Source organism: Mesoplodon mirus (assembly GCF_964341445.2).
Source record: "Mesoplodon mirus genome assembly, chromosome: 8".
Classification (NCBI taxonomy): domain Eukaryota; kingdom Metazoa; phylum Chordata; class Mammalia; order Artiodactyla; family Ziphiidae; genus Mesoplodon; species Mesoplodon mirus.
Genome location: NC_138984.1, coordinates 24,555,595 through 24,578,896, shown reverse-complemented (window position 1 = coordinate 24,578,896; position 23,302 = coordinate 24,555,595). Strand labels below are relative to the sequence as shown.

General features: G+C 40.2%; 1 pseudogene across 1 annotated transcript; it reads left to right on the top strand.

Moving 5' to 3' along the window:
- Positions 1-1,480: 1,480 nt before the first annotated feature.
- On the top strand, positions 1,481-2,661 carry LOC309809339 (PC-esterase domain-containing protein 1B-like; annotated as a pseudogene). Its single transcript has one exon. The product of its transcript is annotated as a PC-esterase domain-containing protein 1B-like (transcript).
- Positions 2,662-23,302: the final 20,641 nt, after the last annotated feature.

The window sequence follows — 23,302 nt, the reverse complement described above, 5'->3', positions numbered from 1 at the left end:
TGAAGGAAGCCTGCATTATACAACTTCAAGCTTATCCATATCCAAGTGCAGAAGAGACCAGGGTTCATGCAACCAGAAAGGTCATACCCAGGATGTCCATATCTACATCCTAAAGAAGGAAACTGGCCACTCATTCATTGCTCCTGGGAATGTGAAATGGTACAGCCACTTGGGAAAGCAGTCTGAGCATTTCTGAAAGCACTAAATTTGCACCCATCACACAACCCAGCAATCACAGTTCAGGGCTCATCCCAGAGAAATGAAAATCTAGGTTCTCACAAAATCCTGTACAGTAATGTTCGCAGCAGCATGATTTGCAATAGCCAAAAACTGGAAACAACCCAACATACTTTCGGGTGAATGGTTGAAGTGACTGTGACTGTAGTACGTCCATAGCATAGAATAGTGCTCAGCGAATAAAAAGGGAACAGAGTATTGACACATTTCTACCACTGGAAAACTAATTTTCTAATGAAGAAAACAGTATAAGGTTTATAAAGTGGACACACTGGATGAACACCAGAGAATGATGTAGAGGGAAAAAGTTAATCCCCCAAAGTTATATTCTGTACAATCTATTTATACAGAATTCTTGAAATGCAGACAGTTTAGCAATTACCAGGCATTAGGGGAATGGCGCAGGAGGAGCTACCCATGGGGGAAAGCAGGTAAAGGGTATACGAAAATCTCTCTGTATTATTTCTTACAAGCGCATGAGAACCCACAATGAGGTGACAATAAGTAGTTTAATTAAAAGAAAAAAATTAGAGTTGAACCCTCTACTATTTGCACTAGACCCGAGTATTGTGCCAATCATTGCCTGTAAATCCTGGCTGTAGATCAGTCCCCAGCGAGATTCTCCCGCTGGGAATGGCGTCTCTCCCCTGGCGGAGACATTCCTCAAATGCCTCTAGTAAAGGAGGTGGCAGTACAAAAGGAGAACCAAGCCAGCAATAAAGAAATTCTCAAGTAGAGGTGGGAACGCATACAGGAAGCAAGAGCCAGGGGCAAAAAGAGGCATCTCAGATGCGCCCCATTATTGAGATACTGGTAAAACAAAGAAGGGACAGTGGACTGGATGTGCCCAGAAGTGCAGCGTAATAGCAGTCCAAGCCCGAGATATTAGAAAGCAAGCAGGGATCCGTTGAAAGAGAACGCTCACTGCAGTTGAGCGGGGCAGGTTCCCGTGGGGGTCCTGCGCCTCACCTCCGCCAGGCGGAGCCTGGGCGCTGCACAGGCGCCTCCGCGGGTCAGAGGTCACGTCCCGGGCCAAAGTCAGTTTTGGCTGAGGCGGACTTCAGGGCGCCAACAGGCTGCCTCCTTTCTCCTCGCTGCCCGGGACCCCCACGCGGGCAGTAATGCCCGCGCCCAACTGCGCACCGCCCTCTCTTTCCCGTGCACTTCTGCCCTTCCCCAGAGCTCTCCTCCGACCTGCCCGAGGAAAGGCAGGAGCCAGGCCTCCCGCCTGCCCTCCCTCACCATGGCCCACCTGCGGGCTTGCGAAGTCCGGCAGCTGCTGCGCAACAAGTTTGTGGTCGTCACGGGGGACCCCATGCAGGGGGCCGTGTACAAGGACCTGGTGCTCCTGCTGCCCAAAGACTGCCTGCTCTCTTCCAGCCAGCTGAAGGCCAAGGGCGAGGTGAGCTTCGAGCACTATGTGCCGCGGGAGGGCGGAAGGCAGAAACGCCTGCACAGCTGCACGCACTACCGCGACGTCCGCAGTTTCTGGTCCGGCCACGACCAGGTGCGTTTCTACTTCCTCACGCATGCGTACTCCGCGTACGTAAAGACGTCCTGGAACACCTGCGTCGGGGCGACCACGCCCCGCACGTGGTGGCCATGAACTCCTGCCTCTGGGACCTCTCCAGGTACGGCCGGGATTTCCCAAGGAGTTACCTGGAGGGCTTAGAGAGTCTGTTCGGCCGCCTGGACAAAGTGCTGCCCGAGGCCTGCCTCCTGGTGTGGAACACGGCCCTGCCAGTGGCGGAAGTCATCTCCGGGGCTTCCTCCTGCCGGAGGACCTATTCCGAGGTGCGTGCCTGCGGGAAGAAGTGATAGACGCCAACTTCTATGCTCGGCGGAGGCCAGCAGGTACGGCTTCGACATGCTGGACCTGCATTTCCACTTCGGCATGCAGGACAGCACCGGCAGCGAGATGGCGTGCACTGGGACAAGCGTGCACACTGCCACCTCTCCCAGCTGCTGCTGGCGCATCCGGCCGACGCCTGGGGCGTGGACCTCCCCTGCCGCTACCCCGTGGGCAGGTGGATCAGGGATGGTCCCACCAGGGGACTTCCAGGCCCAGTGGACGGTAGGCAGCCCCGGGACAGCAGAGGTGACCCAGGCGAACATCCCTTGTCCTGGTTCCCAGCCACATCCGCATGCCTCTGCGGCAACCTTCGGAACCCTTTCCCCAGGCGCGACCTCCGTTCCAGCACTACCTGCAAGGCACCTGTGTGCCCTACCACTCAGCTTCACAGCACGGGCAGTTCTCCAGTGATTCTTCAGCGTGCCAGGTCAGATACACACTGGCGAAGCAAACTCGATGATTGTCTGGGAGACACGTGTGGGCCCAATTCGCAGAACTGCTACCCAACATCGGAGCAGAAGGTCGCCTCCTACCCTCCCCAGTGCCCCAGTGGGCCATGCAGACGCCAGTGAAGGCGCACCAACAGATGGACCCAAGCACACCCAGAGGCAAGACCCCAGTAGCCAGACCTAGACCTGGGCTCCTTCCCAACGTAGTCAATAGGCTGGACAGACTGCCCGACTTCTCTCACTCAGGCGTGGCCTTCAGCAACCCTGCAATGGTGAGGACTCCTTCACTCTCTTACTTTCACCGGTCAGCAACCTCACACATTCTTCTTTGCCAGAGCCTTCACCCCACTTCTTGGTGAGGGGGCAAGAACCCAGACCATCACACCATTCTCCTCTTAACGTTTGTGCAGAAATGAGCTCTAAATGAAAAAGTACACACACGGTTAAGCCTTGCCTAAATATAAGTCTTCCAACAGTATTCTCCCTAGACATTTTTCCTGAAAAGAAAAAGGGAAAAGTTTTGAACCTTAAGACTTACCAAAACGTTTCTAGTGACTTCAGTATCACCATTAGTTTTTACATACATTTATAGAACTTACTCCCCAAAGCTTTCACCACAAATTGTCTTGCACATTCCTTAATTAAATTTATCTGTGCTTCAACATAATATTTATCCTTAAAAAAAGTATTCCATTCACTAACACAAGAGTTTTTATTTTCTGTTAGAGACATATTTTCTACTGTTGAGCTCATCAAATACCTAGCATATTTTTTAAAATAGACTTCATTTTTTAGAGCAATTGTAGATTCATAGCAAAGTTGAGAGGAAAGTAGAGAGTTCTCATATACTTCCCATACACAGCCTCCCCCAGTATCAATATCCCACACCAAAATTGTACATTTGTTTACCTTCAGTGAAACTACACTGATGCATCATTTCACCCAAAGTCCATTTTACACATTAGGGTGCACTGTTGGTGTTGTACATTCTGTGGTTTTTGACAGATGTATAATGACATGTATAGTATCGTACAGAATAGTTTTATTGCCCTAAAATTCCTGTCTGCTCCTCTTCTTCATTCCTCCCCCGTCCAACCCCTCGCAACCACCCATCCATAATGGTCTCCAGAGGTTTGTGTTTCCCAGAATGTTATATAGTTCGAATCATACAGTAAGTAGCCTTTTCAGATTGGCTTCTTTTACTCAGTAATTTGCCTTTAAGTTTCTTTCATGACTTGATAGCTCAGTTGTTTTTAGTGGTGAAAAGTATTCTGTTGTCTGAGTGTACCACTGTTTATCCAGTCACCTGCTGAAGGACATCTTAGGTGCTGCCAAGTTTTGGAAGTTATGCAAAAAGCTGCTGTAAACATTCATGTGCAGGTTTTTGTGTGGATATAAGTTTTCAGCTCCTTTGAGTAAATATCAAGGAATGCAGTTGGTGGATCACATGGTGAGAGTATGTTTAGTTTTGTAAGAAAATGCCAAACTACCTTCCAAAATGACTCTACCATTTTGCATCCCATCAGCAACTAATAAGAGTTCCTGTTATTCTACATCCTCACCAACATTTGGTGTTGTCACTGTTTGGATTTTCACCATTCTAATAAGCACAAGGTATCTTGTTGTTTCAGTCTGCACTTCCCTAAGGCCATTATATTGAGCTTATTTATTACTTATTAATTATTATTATTACATTTATTTATCATTATTCATAAGCTTATTTGCCATCTGTATATATTCTTTGATGAAGTGCCCATTTTTAATCAGCTGTTCCTTTTCTTATTGAGTCTTAAGATTTCTTTGTATATTTTGGATAACAGTATTTAATCATATGTCTTTTAGAAGTAACTCCCAGGCTGTGGCTTATCTTCTCATTCTCCTGGTGGTGTCTGTTGCAGAGGAGAAGTTTTTAATTTTGAGGGAGTCCAACGTATCAGTTTCTTTCATGGATTGTGCCATTTGTGTTGTATCTAAAAATTTATCACCAAACCCAAGGTCATCTAGATTTTCTCTTGTGTTATGTTCTAGGAGTGTTTTAGTTTTGCATTTTACATTTAGGTCTATGATCCATTTTGAGTTAATATTTGTGAAGTGTATAAAGTCTGTGTCTGGATTCATTTTTTTTGCATGTGGATCCAGTTCTTCTCACACCACTTGTTGCCTGAAGTGTCTGTCCTCCAACTTTTTTTTCTCCTTTAATGTTGTATTGGCTATTCTTATTCTCTTGTCTTTTTATGTAAACTTTAAAATCAGTTTGTCAGTAGCCACAAATAGCTTGCTGGGATTTTCATTAGGATTACAATGAATCTATATCAGGTTGGGAAGAACTGACATCTTGACAGTAGTCTGTCTTCCTATCCATGAATGTGGAATATCTCTCCATATATTTAGTTCTTTGATTTCTTTCATCAAGATTTCATAGTTTTCCTCCTATAGATATCTTGTACATATTTTGTTATGTTTATACTATGTCATTTAGGGGGATGTTAATGTGAATGGTATTGCGTTTTTTATTTCAAGTTACAAGTTTTCATTGCCTGTATATAAGAAAGCAATTGACTTTTGTATATTTACCTTGTATCGTACAACCTTACTATAATTGCTTCTTGGTTCCAGGAGTATTTTTTTTGATTCTCTCAGATTTTCTACAGACAGTTATGTCATCTGTTAACAAGTACAGTTTATTTCTTCCTTCCCAATTTGTATATGATCTATTTCCTTTTCTTGTCTTGTAGCATTAGCTAGGGCTTCCTATGATGTTGAAAAGGAATGGCTAGAGGGGATATCCTTGCCTTTCTCCTGATCTTGGGGAGAAAGCTTATAGTTCCTCACCATTAAGTAAGATGTTAACTGTAGATTTTTGTGTATGTTTTTAATTAAGTTGAGGATGGTCTCCTCAATTTCTAGTTTACTAAGTTTTCATCATGAATGGGACTGGATTTTGTAAAAGGCGTTCTCCGCATGTACGAATATGATTATGTGATTTTTCTTCTTGTTGATGTGATAGATTATGTTAATTTTATTTTTGGATGTGGAACCAGCTTTGCATCTAAAATAAATCCCACTTGGTCATAGTGTAAAATTATCTTTATACATTGTCGATTTGATTTGCTAATATTTTGTTGAGGATTGTTGCATCTATATTCTTGAAAGATATTTGTCTGTAATTTTCTATTATTGTAATGTTTTTGTCTGGTTTGGTATTAGAGTACTGCTGGCCTTATGAATGAGGCCATCTACTTCTATCTTCCAGAAGAAATTCTAGACAACGAGTATAATTTCTTCCCTAAACGTTTGGTAGAATTCACCAGTGATCTCATCTGGGCCTGGTGCTTGCTGTTTTGGAAGGTTATTAATTGTTGACTCAATTTCTTCTATAAATCTAGGCCTATTCAGATTGTCTATTTTGTCTTCTGTGAATGTTGACAGATTGCATCTTTCAAGAAATTGGTCCACTTCATCTAGATTAACAAATTTGTGGGTATAGAGTTGTTCATAATGTTCCTTAATTATTCAATTATTTTAATGTCCATGAGGTCTGTAGTGATGCCCCCTCTTTCATTTTTGATATTAGTAATTTTTGTCCTCTCTCTTCTTTTAGTTTTCCAGGCTATTGTTGATCTTTTCAAAGAACCAGCTTTTGGTTCCATGATTTTCTATATGGATTTTCTATTTTCAATTTCTTTGATTTTTGCTCTAATTTTTATTATTTTATTATTTATTTTTATTATTTCTCATTTAGATTTAATTTCCTTTTCTTTTTCTAGTTCTCTAAGGCACAAGCCTCGATTATTGATTATTAGATCTTTCTTCTTTTTTAATACGTGCAATCAATGCTATAAATTTCACTTTAAGCACTGTTTTCACTGCATCCCCCAAATTTTGATAAATTGTATTTTCATTTTCATTTAGTTAAAATATTTTAAAATTTCTCTTGAGATTTTTTCTTTGAGCCATGTATTATTTAGTAATGTGCTGTTTAATCTACAACTATTTGGGGATTTTTCAGCTATCTTTCTGTAATTGATTTCCAGGATAATTCCACTATAGTCTGAGAGCAGACATTGTATGCTTTCTATTCTTTCAAATTTGTTAAGGTGTATTTTTATGGGTCAGAATGTAGTCTATCTTGGTGAATGTTCCATGTGAGCTTAATAAGAATGTTTATTCTGCTCTTGTTGAATGAAGTATTCTGTACATGGCATTTATATTCAGTTACTTTATGGTTCTGTGGAGTTCAATTATGGTATGGTATGGAGTTCAACTTAGTTTCTGCTTGCTGGATCTGTCCATTACTGATAGAAGGTCTTGAAGTTTCCAACTATGATGGTGGATTCATCTGTTTCTTCTTGCAATTCTACCAATTTTTGCCTCCTGTATTTTGATGCTCTCTTGTTAAGTGCATATCTAATAAAGATTGTCATGCCTTCTTAGAGAATTGACTCTTTATCATTATGCAGTGCCCTTCTTTATCCCTGATAATTTTCCTTGCTTTGACATCAGCTTGCCTCATCTAGTGTTAACATGATATATCTTTCTCCATCCCTTAACGTTTAATCTACATGTGTCTTTATATTTAAACCAGGTTTCTTATATATGACATAAAGTTGGGTCTTTTGATCCACTCTCACAATCTATTAATTGGACTTTTTTTTTTTGCGGTATGTGGGCCTCTCACTGCTGTGGCCTCTCCCGTCGCGGAGCACAAGCTCCAGACGCGCAGGCTCAGCGGCCATGGCTCACAGGCCCAGCCGCTCCGTGGCATGTGGGATCCTCCCGGACCGGGGCACAAACCCATGTCCCCTGCATTGGCAGGCGGACTCTCAACCACTGCGCCACCAGGGAAGCCCTATTAACTGGTCTTTTAATTGGTTTATTTTGAGCATTGACTTTTAATGTGGTTATTGATATATTTTGATTAACATCTTCCCAATTTGTAACTGTTTTCTATTTGTTGCCCTTGTTCTTTGTTCTTGCTTTTGTCTTCCACTTTTTTCCTGTCTTTCATGGTTTTAATCAAGCATTTTTATGATTCTATTTTTCTTCTTTTTTAGCATATCAATTATTACTTCAGTTTTTAACCTTTTAAAGTGGCTGCTCTAGAGTTTTCAGTATACATTACAACTTATCCAACTTTACTTTCAGATAAACCTATATTGCTTCATGGGTACAGCAAGGTTATCCATACATTGAAGACCTTGTTGCTATTATTATTTTAAACAAACTGTTATAGGTTAAATCAATCATGAACAAAAAATAAAAGTTTTTATTTTACTTTCACTCATCCTATCCCTAATGCTCTTCTTTTCTTTATACAGATTGAGTTTCTGACATGTTGTTATTTTCCTTTTCTCTAGAAAACTCTTTTTTTTAACATTTCTTGCAAAGTAAGTCCTTGCTGGCAACAAATTCCTTAAATTTTTGTCTGAGAAAGTATGTCTTCCGCACTTTGAAGGATAATTTCATAGGATACAAAACTCTAGGTTAGTGTTTCCTTGTTTTTCTCTCTCTAAACTTTATATATTTAACTTCACTCTCTTCTTGTTTGTATAATTTCTGAGGAGGAGTTTGATGTAATTTTTATCCTTGCTCCTCTACAGGTAAGGTGCTCCCTCTGGCTTCTTTTAAGATTTTTTTCTTTATCTTTGATTTTCTGCAGTTTAAATATGATATGCCTAGATGTAGATTTTTTTTTTTTTTACATTTATCCTGTTTGATGTTATCTAAGCTTCCTGGATATGTGGTTTAGTGTCTGGTATTAATTTGCAGAAATTTTCAGCCTTTATTGTTTCAGATATTTCTTTGGTTCCTTTTTTTCTTCTTCTCTGGTATTTCCATTATGCTTATGTTAAATCTTTTATAATTGTTCTACTGTTCTTGGATATTTTGTGATATTGTTTTCAGCCTTTTTTCTCTTTGCTTTTTAGTTCTGGAATTTCTGTGGACATATCCTCAAGCTCACTGATTCTTCCCTCAGCCATGTCATTCTGCTAATGGGCTCATCAAAGGCATTCTTCATTTCTGTTACAGCATTTTTTTTTTTTTTTTTCAGTATGCGGGCCTCTCACTGTTGTGGCCTCTCCCATTGCGGGGCACAGGCTCAGTGGCCATGGCTCATGGGCCCAGCCACTCTGCGGCATGCGGGATCTTCCCGGACCGGGGCACAAACCCATGTCCCCTGCATTGGCAGGCGGACTCTCAACCACTGCACCACCAGGGAAGCCAAGTTACAGCATTTTTTTATATCTATAATTCTTTTTTATTCTGTCTTAGAATTTCTGTCTCTCTGCTTACATTACCCATCTTTTCTTGCATGTTGTCTGCTTTTTCCTTTAGAGCCTTTAGCGCATTAATCATAGTTGTTTTAAATTCCTAGTCTGGTACTTCTAACAACTCTACCATATCTGATCTGGTTCTGATGCTTGCTCTGTGTTTTTTTTTTTAACATCTTTATTGGAGTATAACTGCTTTACAGTGGTGTGTCAGTTTCTGCTTTATACCGTGAATCAGCTATACATATACATATATCCCCATATCTCCTCCCTCTTGCATCTCCCTCCCACCCTCCCTATCCCACCCCTCCAGGTGGTCACAAAGCACCAAGCTGATCTCCCTGTGCTATGTGGTTGCTTCCTGTATTTTTAAACTGTGGTTTTTGCCTTTTAGTATGCTTGAAATGTTTTTGTTGAAAGCTGGACATGATGTACTGGGTAAAATAACTATGATTAATAAGCCTTTAGTGATATGGTGGTAGGGTGGGGATGGGGGCAGGAAGCATTCTATAGTCCTATGATTAAGTCTCCATCTTTCAGTGAGCCTGAGCCCCTGGACTGTGACCTTCATGAATGCTTTTCAGTTTCCCCCACTTAGATGGGACAGGTTGACTAGACGGGGCTGGAGTTGGATAGTTCCCTTCTGCCAGGTTGGTTAGGCTCTGGGAAAAAAGCCCAGTAGATTAGGCTCTGGTAAAATAGTTTCTCTTAAGGGCAGACCTTGTTAAGGACAGAATGCTCTGGACATATTTCAGTATTGCTACTTTGCCCATCCTCTTACCAGAATCATGAGAGAAATTTTCTCTCATCTTCACTGTGAGAGCCTCCTTGGGGTAAAACTCACAAAAGTGTGGGACTCCCCTAAAACTGGACTCCCCTGGAGTTTTTAGATTTCAGACTTGTCCATACTAAGCTTCCAGCAATTTGTGAATTTTGTTTAGGTTTTCCTATTTGAGTACTAATTCCTACAAAGGTTTCTTCTTGTGGGTTTCTACTCCAGTAAATTGTGATTCTGTGTATCTGTCTGTCTCTCCAGTTTTGGAGAAAGTGATTTGCTTTGTAAGCTCAATCCTGTGACAGATCTAAGAAGATTTGTTGATTTTCAGTCTATTCAGCTTTTTGCTTGTTAGAATGGAGTGATGACTTCCAAACTCCTTACATGCTGGACCAGAAACCAGAAGTCCAGTCTAGCACACTTTGGAAGGGCTCAGAGAACTGAAGCATACTGCAGTGTAAGCTAGAGTCCTCGCCAAACAATCCCTCACAGTTTTCTTGTGTCTGTTTTAATTCCTTAATGTTATCTCCTTCTTTCATAGTTTATGCATTTTTTTAAACCTTTGGTTAGAAAATTGGTATACTTCCCCATCAACTATCCTTGTTAGAATTTTACTACTGGTTACCCTTGCTAGAAATACTCCTACCTATGTGATGAGACAAAGTATGGATTTACACTTGCCTGCCTTCAATCTCTGTCTCTGCATCCTTTCCCCAGCTTAAGTGTGGACATCATGTTGTGTTAGAAGCCCTTCTGCCAGGCTGCATGCTGCAGCATAGCAAAGTAAACAAGACAAAGTGAACATCATCACACATTTGGTTTTATTACATGAGCAGGAAATTAAAACAACATTTCTATCACATTTCCTCAATAAACAATGTTGTGGAGTTTCAATAAGGAAAGAGGGAGACTGACACATTGTGATGCAGAGTGTTTTCAGGGAATTAGGGTATTGCCTAAAAATAAATATGGTTGAACATTCCCTAACTGTTAAGTTTACACTGGGCCCCCTTCTATCTTCCTTGTCATAATTCTCTGTAGCAGGTTTCTTTGAAAAAGGCTCCATTCTTTTCCCATCCTTTGTTAGACTCTCCCCACTTTTTCATAGGCCATAAACTCTCTAATGTACACATGTGGCAGGGACAGAGTCTCATCTCAATGCATCTTGTGTCACAGTGCACCCATCAATCCGCCATGCTCAGAGAAAAGACTGCAGCCCTACAACCTCTTTACTAGGGTTTTGTGAATGCTGCTTAATTTCACTGCATCTGTCAAGCCGTTCTTTATCAGAGAGTCTAACAGCCTTTGAGTGCACGGTGCTCTATCACTTATGTAGGGGTCGTATTGATCTTTCTGGTGTGTGCTCTAAAGTGGCTAGCATCAAAAGCTAGTGAGGCAGCCGGTTTGAACAGTATGGGTCATTTACAAACTTTAGGATGAGATGCCGCAGGATGCCAAGGAAAACGTTTTTGTTTTTCCAGAGAGAACCATAGTTCATGAAATGTGGTTAATGTACCATATTTGTATACCCTTAAAATCATTTTATAACCACACTGAGTGCCTCTAAGCATTAAATATATTTTATAAGTAGTTGGTTAACTAGCTGTTGTGTGCTTTAAATAGTAAATAAAATGGAAAGGCACTGAACAGTGACTATATTTCATAGAGTAAGATGCTTTTCCAGCCACTCAATAATTCTCAATGTTAAGAAAAATTGATTTTCTAACTGCTGAGTGCCTCTAAAAATTAGCATCTTATCTTCCTACAGGGGATGCTTTTTAGTTCTCCTTTCTCCTAGCTTTTGACTTAATGATCTCTAAGGTTCTTTTCTTGCTAAAAAATTCTGTAGGTTCTGTTGGACTGTAATTTTACTTGGGCATATATGTAATTGGGAAAAATATAAAACAAGAAACAATTTCATCTTACCTTTTTGAATGTTTATTTCACAAGAAGTATCAATAGTTCTTCACCTGCTGACTACCCCTAAAGTCCTACCACTCCCCTCTCCCCCCAAGAGCAGGACTGCATGGAGAGACCTAGGACAATGACATAGAACTTGAGTACTAACTTCCAAGTATCTTCACACAGCGCATCTGAGCAATGGATGCCTTTTGCATTTGTGAAAGCCTAATGAGGGAAAGGAATTCCCTAAGAGGCGGGTAATAATCACATACTTCATAGCAAATTAAATCACTTTCCCAGTTCTTTATAAACTGTCTGGCATTTAAGAACATCAAATTGCCAATGTTGAGACCTTCCAGGCAGATATAATAATGGCTCACAGCATCACAGAAACTGAGAATGGAACTAATCATCAGTACACAATTATGGGAAACTGCGTTAAAAGGAGATTCAGCTCTCAGTCCTGCCTAACTCACAACCAGCTGGCCAACCCTTGGGGTGTCACAGAGGCTCCTTGAGCAATCTTTCATAACCTTGTCAATGTAACCAGTAAAATATACAGTTTGAGGCAGATTCTAGAATGTGGCTGCTGGATAATCTCCATGGGCTTCTTTTGGATCTAATAATTTAGAAATGTCTTCTATACTCTTATCAAATTCTGAACAACTGTGTTTCTCAAGTGTGCTTACCAGCATGTTGAAGCCTGAGGAAGAGCAGATAAGAATCAGACTTCCTGGGACATGTGCTTAGAAACAATGCAAGGAAGGAGTAAGTAAAACTCTTCTCAGATATACCCTCAAAATTCCCACTAATGTCACTGGAAACTCTATGGGATCAGATGAGGACAGGTTGCTTATTTGGGAGCAAAACCCAGCGATGAGCTGGCACTTCGTTATCCACGCTAGACTGATGTGGTCACTTGGTTCACAGGCTTGATCAAAGATATGGTGACAAAGCGAAAGAGAGGCATGGACATATATACACTACCAAACGTAAGGTAGATAGATAGTGGGAAGCAGCCGCAGAGCACAGGGAGATCAGCTCGGTGCTTTGTGACCGCCTGGAGGGATGGGATGGGGAGGGTGGGAGGGAGGGAGATGCATGAGGGAAGGGATGTGGGAACAGATGTATATGTATGACTGATTCACTTTGTTATAAAGCAGAAACTAATAAAAAAAAGATAATAGATAAAAAATAGATAAAACATGAAAAAAAAAAAAAAAAAGATATGGCTGAGAGAAAAGCACCCCCAGAAGACTGTGAGTTCTCTGGTATGAAGATATTGTCTGAGTCACCATTGTATCCCTAGCACCTAGTCAATAGTATTTGCTCAGTAAACATTTGTGGAGCTAAACTAAATCCTTCAAGCAAAGGCAGACTACCAGACAGAAATGTCAATGTCTAAAATGGAAAATCCCAGAAGACTAGAGACAGCATTCAATACAAGCCTTCTATTCAATAGTATTACAAGAGAAACATCGTGAAAATCATAATTGTCCAAAGAAGCAATTCTTTTGATGATTAGATTTAATCCAGAAACTGCTTTTAAGCCAAAAAGCAGAGTAAGCTCTCACCCCTCCTCCCCTCCACACACACATCCCAAAGTACAGGAAAGAGAAATGGAGAACAGAGATCTGAAAATTGTAGCATGGAGTGTCCTTTTACTATGAAGTCAGCATTAGTAATTAACATCAATTGATGGCACAGTATGTGCCAGCTCCTGTGCTAAGAGCTCTATATGTATTATCTAATTTAAATCTCATACCAGATCTATTGGGTAGATATTATTATCACCATTTTATAGATAAGGAAAAACAAGCACCAGTGTTTTTGAAGAAGCCCAAAGTCTGGGCAATTTAGGAGACAGATAACTAAATATATAGCAGTAGTCATTATAGATAGTTCTGTATTTAAAATTTGAACTTCTAGTGGTCAACCATTATGCAAATAAGAATATTCTCCAATTAAGGTAAAATTCCATGATGTGAGAAAGCATCATAGACAAGAACAATATGACATACAGGAAATGAGTCAGCAAACCAGAAGTAAAAAATGATGTGGGGCTTCCCTGGTGGCGCAGTGGTTGAGAGTCCGCCTGCCGATGCAGGGGACACGGGTTCGTGCCCCAGTCCGGGAGGATCCCGCATGCTGCGGAGCGGCTGGGCCCCTGAGCCATGGTCGCTGGGCCTGCGCATCTGGAACCTGTGCTCCACAACGGGAGAGGCCACAACAGTGAGAGGCCCGTGCACCGCAAAAAAAAAAAAAAAAGGAAACAATGATGTGGCCAGGAAAAGACACAATTACCATAGCCACAATTAGAGAAAGTTTTTAGCTGTTCCGTGGGGTATGATCTCAGTGAGTACAATCCCAGTAAACAGGGTATGTATATATTCATACCTTATGATGCATTAGAAAAAGAAAGAGGCCAGCAATTAGGTATACAAAAGGGCATATTTTTTCTCATGGCTGGCCCTAGGCAAAATCGTTGACTATGATGGAATAATGGGCCTATGTTTCAGATCTGGGTACAAATTGTGATTCTGTTACCAACTGGTCACATGACCTTAAATAAGGTTACTAAATCTAAGTCTCAATTTCCCTCAGATGGTGGAACAAAGGACGTGGGTAAACAAACTCAAAGGCTACTTCTAATGCTAAAAGTTCATGTCTCAGATGGTTGGTTTATCTTGGTGTCCTCCTGGATCCTATTTCTGATCTATCTCTGAGCCGATGCTCCTGTTCCTTCTTCACAGTCTCCTTACAGTTCTCTTCCTTCTTATGAAACTTGTGTATAAGTCAGGGTTGCAGCCGGAAACATATGCCACTTTCAAACGAAGATAACCCAAGAAGATTTGGACTAGGAAAAAGGTATAGGGAAGGTGTCAGAAGACACAGTGCAATTCCTTGGATGAAGGAGCAGCTATCCAGATCCAAAAGGAGAGAGATAAGTAGAAATGACCCCTTTGAGAAAAGCTATGACTTTGGAATCAAGAGAATGATAACCAAAACTCATACTTCTTCCTTCTCATATCCTACTGAGGCTGCACATCGGATAAACCCAATCGGACATGAGAAGAAAGGAAGCTTGTTGATGGGGTTCACATAGATCAGCCATACAGGGCACAGAACAAGGTACAGAGGGTAGAAGATAGGTCTGGAGGACAAATGGAAGATATCCACCAGACTTATTCTTAAGGAAGTTTCTGCTATTGATCCATCTATTATATTTCAGGGTAAATTATGCCAGTGTGTTGATGCATATACCTTTTTTCCTTTCTTAAAAATAGATAATGTATATACATAAAAACTAAAAGATGCAAACAACTTCAAAGAGAATAAAAACCTTCTTAGTAAAAAGTGAGTCTACCTCCCACTCTAATCCCCAAAGTCCAGCCTGGCCTCCTCTTCTGCCCCCATCACATTTAATGTCTTTGTGAAAACTAGAAAAGCCTTCTGGGATGACATCCAGGGCAGTGCAACCCCAGGTCAAGCACAGAACTTATTTATCTAACCCTGGCAGGATTTCACTTATGCACCTTGGCCAACACTTGTGTGCAGCACGCAACCTGCACATATGTTCATGGCTGTCCTGACAGAGTCCCATGTCCCCTTCCTAAAAAGCAACCATGGCTAACTAGTATATTTTAATTCTTTCTTTTAATTGTGGAATGCAAACTTATATTAAGAAGATTTGGGGAAAACAGGTGAATAAACAAGAAAAGAGCAGCAGACTTGATGTTTGAGCCTCCCAGTGGCATAGGCTGGCATCATCTGCTTCACCTATGTAGAAGACCAACCTTGATTATTATATTACTCGGTGCTTAGCCAACAAATATTTGTTGAAACATACAATGTATCAAGCACTGATCTAGGATCTGGAGGTAAATCAATGAAAAAGGTCTCTACAAACATTGTTAACCAGGGAGATTTTAAGTGCTATGGAGAAATGTAAAGTAGGATAAGTGGTTTGGGTGTGTGTGGGGGGGGAGGTGTAGAGAGGGAAGTGTAGTTATATGATCATGGAAGACATTATGGAAATTGTCTACTGTGGACCTGAACAAGGTGAAGGACCAAGCCACGCGGGTATTTGGGGAAAAGAGTGAAATACTGAAGTTCTGAGGTACATGCGTGCTGTCGTGTTTAATAAGTAGTAAGAAGTATAAGGATTGAGTTGGGGATTGGTAGCTGGTTAGCTCAGAGGAACGTAGAATTACAGCCGTAGCCTTGTAGGCCCCAGTAAGAACTTCAGTTTCAATGGCAAGTGAGATGGAAAACGTGGGAAAATGACGTGGTGTCATTTAGGTTTTTAAAGGACCATTCTGCTGCTGGGTTGAGAATAGAGAGGGGGCAGGATAGAATGAGATGGACAAGTTGGAAGACAGCTGAACATCCAAACTTCCTTTCAGGGTTTGGGCAAGGATGGTTTTGATGGAGGTGGTGGTAAAAGATTGTTTTGAGAGATAGTTGGGGGTTAAAGCGTCAGCCTTTGCTGCTGGATTGGATGCAAGGTGTGGGGGAAAGGAAGGAGGCAAGAATAACTAAGTTTTTGCCTGAGCAACTAGAATATTAACTAAGTGGTTACAGTATAGTCTTAGTTTTGTTTCCTCAAGGTAATATGTTTAACTTTCAGGATAGTTATGGCACCACACAACTTGTCAGCATACACACAGGAAAAAATAATTCTTACTGAATTACTATATTTACCTCCCGCTTCCTAAGCTGTGTTGAGGTCATTTATAATATTACAACGGAAATAAAGCCAAATAGTTGGAATGGAAACAAAAACATGATTAAATAAAACTGGGAAGCATAAAAACCTAGGAAATATTTCCTATTTTTGTCTCTCACTTGAAAGAACAAGCTAAATTACTTGAGTTATAGAACTTTGAATCAAGAAAGATGTGTCATTAGATTCTCCACCCAAACTTTAATAGTTTTTCAAGCCCCGCCTCGCAAATCCAGAATTAACACAATTTGCTAAAGAAGACCAACATCTGCCCAAAGGTTCATCAGGGACAAACACTCCAGAGTGAGAGAGAAAGCTCATTCTCCAGATTTGGATCCTTAAAGAATGCTTAATTATCCATTTCCCTATTTTCAAAGCCTGCTCGTCTTCTGTCAGTCCCCTTTACCACGCAGCTGCTGTCTCACATTCCTAGGTAAAGCGTCCTCCCCTTGTCCCCCAAACCTTTCCTGATTTCTGGAAGGTTTAAGTTTTTCTCCCAACCCTTTCTCCCTCAAATGAATACCCTTTCTGAGCTGAGGTTCTTCCCTGTTCTGTATGACCCCTTTCATTTCCCAGCGACCCTGAGGCATATTCCTAATGTGGAACTGGAGGAGCCAACATACCTCTCTTCTCTTCTCCCTACTTAAAGGAATGTGTGAGAGTAATTTCCTTTGAGCCATTGCCCTGACACCTAATGTTCTCATAAGGAATAAACAAGCTGCCAGGTTCAACCAGACTTCCACACTCTTCAAAGGCATCCTCCAAGTTTAAAGTCATGAGCACTAAGGTTACTCACCTTTTCAAACAGTCTAATACAAGCTTCGTGCTTAGGCACTGAACCAGACTGACATACTTTGCATTGAGTCCTTCATTCTTTTAATTAGGATTTGATGAAACCCTAGGATTTTTTTTTTTTCTAGGAGAGTCTCAGAAAGCACTATATAATTTAATCTATCCTGTAAGATTTCAGGAACTAGAATTAGAGGAATGGAAATACTCTAGAATCCAAGATCTATGCCCAGTTTACCATGGACGTGGTCTAAAAATCAGGATCTAATGTGAGAGTTCAAAACACTTTAAATGAAGGAAACAAGTTAAGCCTTTTAGTCTGCCTGGGACATCAGAACCCCCTTAATGAGGAAAGCCAGTTAATCTTTCTATTAAGGTAGTGGGGAGAAGCAGGGTCCCCAGATCTGTTTCATTAAATTAACACCAGAACCAGAAGGGCCAAGAGAAGCAAGGCAGCCATACATTCCTGAAATAAAAGTCAGAAAATGGAAACACAATAATCTAATGCCACCCTTCCCATATACAAACCAGTTTATGTAAAATATATTTATGTAATATAAATATACCATTTTAATATACATTGTTCAAAGAGGAAAATAATAGATACTGTTTAAAAAGTCACAGGTTAAAGCTATTAGGTGACCTGTTTGGGGGAATAAGGAGACACCTAACATCCACCTCAGACTGAGCCACAGACACTGGCATGGGAATATCTCTGATAGGAGTCTCCAGAGCTATCCTCTGAAAATGATGTATCTTTTTGACATAAATCTTTCTCTTAACAATAATTTTTATTGATTACTTATTACATTCCAGGAACTATGTGATTTCTTAGGAGTCATGGTAAGTTTAGGGAGTGCCCTTGCTTCCCTTAAGGTACACATTCCTCATCCACAGTAGACTTTCCTTCCCCTAATTCTAAACCTCTGCTTATCCACATTGTTCTTTGGATGTTCAGAAGTAAGAACATTTGGTGATTGGTGAAGTTCAGAATATGTCATAATCTAATGAAAATTACTTTTACGTACATCGCCTGGGGTTTGAGTCCTAATTTCATCTTGTAGTCTTATTTAGTAATGATTATAAAGTCCCTGTTGCCTCGTAAGTAGTTAACTTGATTTAGATCTTGTTCCCATTCTGAAGCTCAGAATGGATTAGAAAAGTTGACTGGGTTCCACAAAGATATCCCAGTATATTTGTAAAGGGCTGGCTACAACCCCTCCTGAACAGATCTTATGCCTGGGAGACACCATTGGACTAAAAATCCTTCTAAGAACCCCCCAAATTGGGGGTGTAACAGACACCCCTCCTTGCTGCTCTCTGATGTTTGACCTGTTAAATGATGGCTCCTGAAGATTCCAATTGGTATAATTGGATTCATTCAAGGGCAGAAACTATACTTCATTTTTCTTTGTGACTCTATACCCCGCACAGGGCCTGACATACAGAAGGCGCTCAGCCATGCTTTGGGAGAGAAGGGAGGAAGGGAGCAAAGGAGGGAATGGCACATATTATAGCTGATTCATTTTGCTGTACAGTACAAATTAACACAACATTGTAAAGCAACTATACTCCAATAAAAACTAATAAAAACTAAAGATAAAAAAATAAACATAGAACTAGACCAAAGAATATGTTGTGAATAAATATTGTCCTGTGCTCTCTCTTCTGTTTTTAATCTCAAGATGATTTTTAAGCTTTTTACTATTTAACTTTTTATCATTTTATGTTTTTCCTCTAATGGGAATAAACTATGAGAACAAAGATTTTTCTTCTATTTTTCATATGTACTTCATGGCAGCAAGCACAGGGTTAGCAGAGTCTTTAAAATAGTTATGATTTGATGATTTATTTGCAACCAATACTATTCCATATTGATTTCAAATTTAAAGTAAAAATTTAGTGCAAAATATTTCCTAAATTCATCCATATCTAGAAGCTTTTTTTTTCTTTTTTACAGCCATCTTCAGATTCTACAGAATCATGTCTACTGATACACTTTTTGTATTTTCTAACCATTTTTTGACATAGATTTCATGTGGAATTTTATTATCTAAATTATTAACTAAAAAGTTCAAGTGCATATTCAAATACAACATTCTAAAGAAGTTGCTAATGTTTCCTTCTAGGATCCATTATTACACTTTTATCTATTAGCAAAAGGATAAGTTGTTTGGACTAAGTTTTCTAATTAACATTTTTTAAAGTATACACACACACCCCAAAGAGCCTACAGCTTTAGTCTAATCTCCAAAACTTATATACAGAATAGAATTGTTTTAATCTATTTATTATAAATTCAAGGAACAAGACTATTCTTGATTTCCTTGCTGTATGGTACTAGATGAAATCATTACTAATAATAAGTCAACAAGTTAATACTTCATCCCTGTTAACACACGGAGATCTAGATAACAGTCAAGATCAAACCAACAGAATTCTTTAAGTATGGGGAGAGGCAGAGAGAAACAAACAAGGGTTTGTTGTAGGAAACAGTTTTTTAAAAATTGAAGTTTGGTTAATTTTTTTTTTTTTTTACATCTTTATTGGAGTATAATTGCTTAACAATGGTGTGTTAGTTTCTGCTTTATAACAAAGTGAATCAGTTATACATATATATATATCTATGTTCCCATATCCCCTCCCTCTTGCGTCTCCCTCCCACCCTCCCTATCCCACCCCTACAGGCGGTCACAAACCACCGAGCTGATCTCCCTGTGCTATGCGGGTGCTTCCCACTAGCTATCTTCCTTACGTTTGGTAGTGTATATATGTCCATGCCTCTCTTTCGCTTTGTCACAGCTTACCCTTCCCCCTCCCCATATCCTCAAGACCATTCTCTAGTAGGTCTGTGTCTTTATTGCTGTCTGGTTAAATTCTTAAGTTCAATAAATCGGCATGATTGATTTGAAGTTGCTGGATATTAAAAATCCTTTTTCAACACAGATAGATTGTGTTCCTGAAACAAAGGCCAATAAGTATTTCCTGAGTGTTTACTACCTTTGTGACCCTATTGGGTGCTGTACAGAGAACTATACACTATGATAAATTATTACCCACATGAAGCTTATAATCATGTTAGAAAGGAAAATATATTCATGTAAGAAAAATGCAAAATTTAGTATTCTGCAAATTAGTCCATATTTCTCACGTTCTTATTCTTTTTCAAAATTCTTAAGAAGCAACATATGACTTCTAGAAAAGGTGATAATGTAAACAACGTTTAAGATTTGGCAGAAACAATAGGCCTAAATAAATATTTAATCTGAAAAACTCAAGCAATTGTTAAAAACACATTTTATATGCAAAACAAACAATGGAAAATGTATGTATTAAAATCCAGTTGATTAGAAAAGCAACAGAAGAAACCGAACAAAACAAAGTTCCATATAATAATTATGGGGGAAAGCAGCTTTGATGCAAAAAAAGGCGTCCAGAACCAGGAGGGTTTCAATCAGAAAGATTCTTTCTGGACCCTGCAGACTACGAAAACCTCATGGTTGCAGGCTTAATCATTTCTTCACATAACATGGAAGCCCAAGCCAGCTTGAAATTCCAGCTAAAGCATAGGTCCTTAGGTATCAAATGGGGGTTCACATAAAGAAGTCTTTTCGCACTTAAGAAAGGAGAGACTGAACTACTATGCAACCAGAAAGGCTAATGGGCCAAAAGTGCCCCCAGAGTACACCATTCACTATGTGTGCAATAATTCCTGTAGTAAGGTAGTGACAAGGATGGATGTCTGCCTCACAGATTACTCATCCAGAAAGCCTATTTTTAAAAAAAGGAAATAAAAAACAGCAGACCAAAAAAGTACTATAGTGCATATTTCCTTATAAAAATCTTATTATAAGTAAAAAGAGATGCCTTTTGTTTGTTTGTTTTTTGTTTGTTTTTTTGTGGTATGCGGCCTCTCACTGTTGTGGCCTCTCCCGTTGCGGAGCACAGGCTCCGGACACGCAGGCTCAGCGGCCACGGCTCGCGGGCCCAGCCACTCCGTGGCATGTGGGATCTTCCCAGACTGGGGCACGAACCCGTGTCCCCTGCATCGGCAGGTGGACTCTCAGCCACTGCGCCACCAGGGAAGCCCCAAGAGATGCCTTTTTTATTATCAAGGTCACTGTCACCTTCAGGAAACCGTCACATTTGGGAGTTGAGTGTAGAAAACCTTGTGTTTGGGGTAGACAGGGAAAAATGTAGGGCAGGTAATTTTCAAGTGTGAAGCATTTGCCTCTTGTCAGAACACCAGAGATGCTGGAAAATGTTTGCTTATTAAATAAACAAATAAAATGAAGATGAGAGCTTGATATAACTCAATTTAGGAAACACTACAGAAAAACATAAAGATCAACAAAAATATTATTGCCATTAAAGAACAAATGATTTAAAGCTAAGAAATTTGTTTTGGACTTCAATCCATGAATAATGGAGAGTCCATTAGCCTTTCTTACAGGGACAGGAAGGCTGAGAAATGAGGCCAATTGAAGAATGTGAATAAAACTCATTTCAGAAAGATTTATCTGTCAATGTTTCATAACTCAAATCAAAGGGATAAAAATCCAGAACCCAATAAGCCAATTAAGAAACTACTACAACAACCCAGATAGGATGTTAATAGGGGGTACAAATATATATTTTAAAAAGACAAAACAGAAGTTTTGTGCACAGGGAAAGAAACTCTTCTCTTGTAGGATATGTAATAATTCTGTTTTAGTAACACTGAGTTACAGGAGGGACCCCATGTGAAGATATAATTTATACTGAGAAATCAAAATGTGGGGTCTATAACTCAGGATAGCAGGGATGGCTGGAGGTATAGATTTGTGTCATCTGCACAGAGGTGGTGGGCCGTAAAGAGGAAGTATCCTCAGAAGAAGACAAAGAGGAACAGGGGCTCCAGACTGATACCTGCATTAGGGGGATAGAGGAAGGAGGAGAGTTTAAAAAGAAGGAAAAGAACAGCCTGATAAATAGGAATGGAAGCAGGACAGATGCCAACAGAGGAGGAAATTCCAGTCATTGTGGAAAGAGGCAGAGAGGGCAAAGAGAATGAGGTCTGCAAAATAATCTATGAAGGTAGTGGTGAAAGCAGGAGCACAAGGTGCTAAATAATAATGATTGTGAGGAATGGAAGAGTAAGTTAGTAGAGGAGCTGAATAGTGAAAACCACAAGAAACTTAGGAGGTCAACATCTAATATCCAGATGAGCCATATAGGTGGCTGCCAAATTAACCTGCTTAAAATGCAACTTTGCACACCATTTTCCACGATCAAAGAAAAGCAAACCATAACTCTTCACCACTCATAGGATTCAGTCTGTATCTCCTTATCCCAGCATCCAGGACCCTTCACAATTGGATCTCATCTGTTTCTTCTCTTCCACACTCATACATCTCCTACTCCAATCAGACTGGTCACTGTTGCCAGCTTAACTGACACAACTGTGGTCTCAGCACCGTTGCCATTCAACTTCTCTTACTCCTCATTCTCTTTCTTAAGCCTAATATTTAATAACTCTCCTTTCCTCCATATAATGTTTGCCCAGGAAGCCATTTTTTCTTGCACTGGCTCTGGGAAGACCACTTGTAGTATCTTTTATTTGGTACCTAATATTACTAGGGAAGGAGTGCTGATAGTACTAACATCTGTCTGCTCTCCTTGTCCCGTAATTCACGTATCCCAAATCAATTCATTTATCGAGTGTTGGCTTCTATACCCAGACTTCTGCTGAATAAAGTTGCATAATTTGTTCATTTTAATATCTTCTACCAAGGCAATGCCCTCAATGCACTCATATCAGGCCTTTGTACATTTCCCTTAACTCGGCCCCATTCTTTCCAACTTCTTTAAATTATCAACTGGTTCTTCAATGCCACCCTTCCCTCCTTCATCCCCCTCCCCAGATTTTTGGCTTAATCAATCAGCACAAATGAGTTCCTTGGGTGGGAATTCCCTCAACTTTCCCTCCTTCCCCCAGGTATAAATCTGTCTATATCTATCCCTATCCTTAAGGCTTTTCCTAGAGGAAGAACTTTCTTTTCTCCTTATAACTTCTGTGTTCCGGGTCTTAGGTTCTCCCACCTTTACCAATTATCCTTCCTTGACCAACTCTCCATCCTTCTGAAACTTTCTCTATTCCACTCAAGGCAAGTTTCTTAGAAGAATAATCTTTATCTCTCTTTACTTTCTCTCTTTCATGCCATCCTCAATTCATTGTAATCTGGCTTCTATCCCGCCATCCTTTGCATCCCTTCTCATCAGGGTCAACAGCCACCTTATAATAATCAAATCCAGCAACCA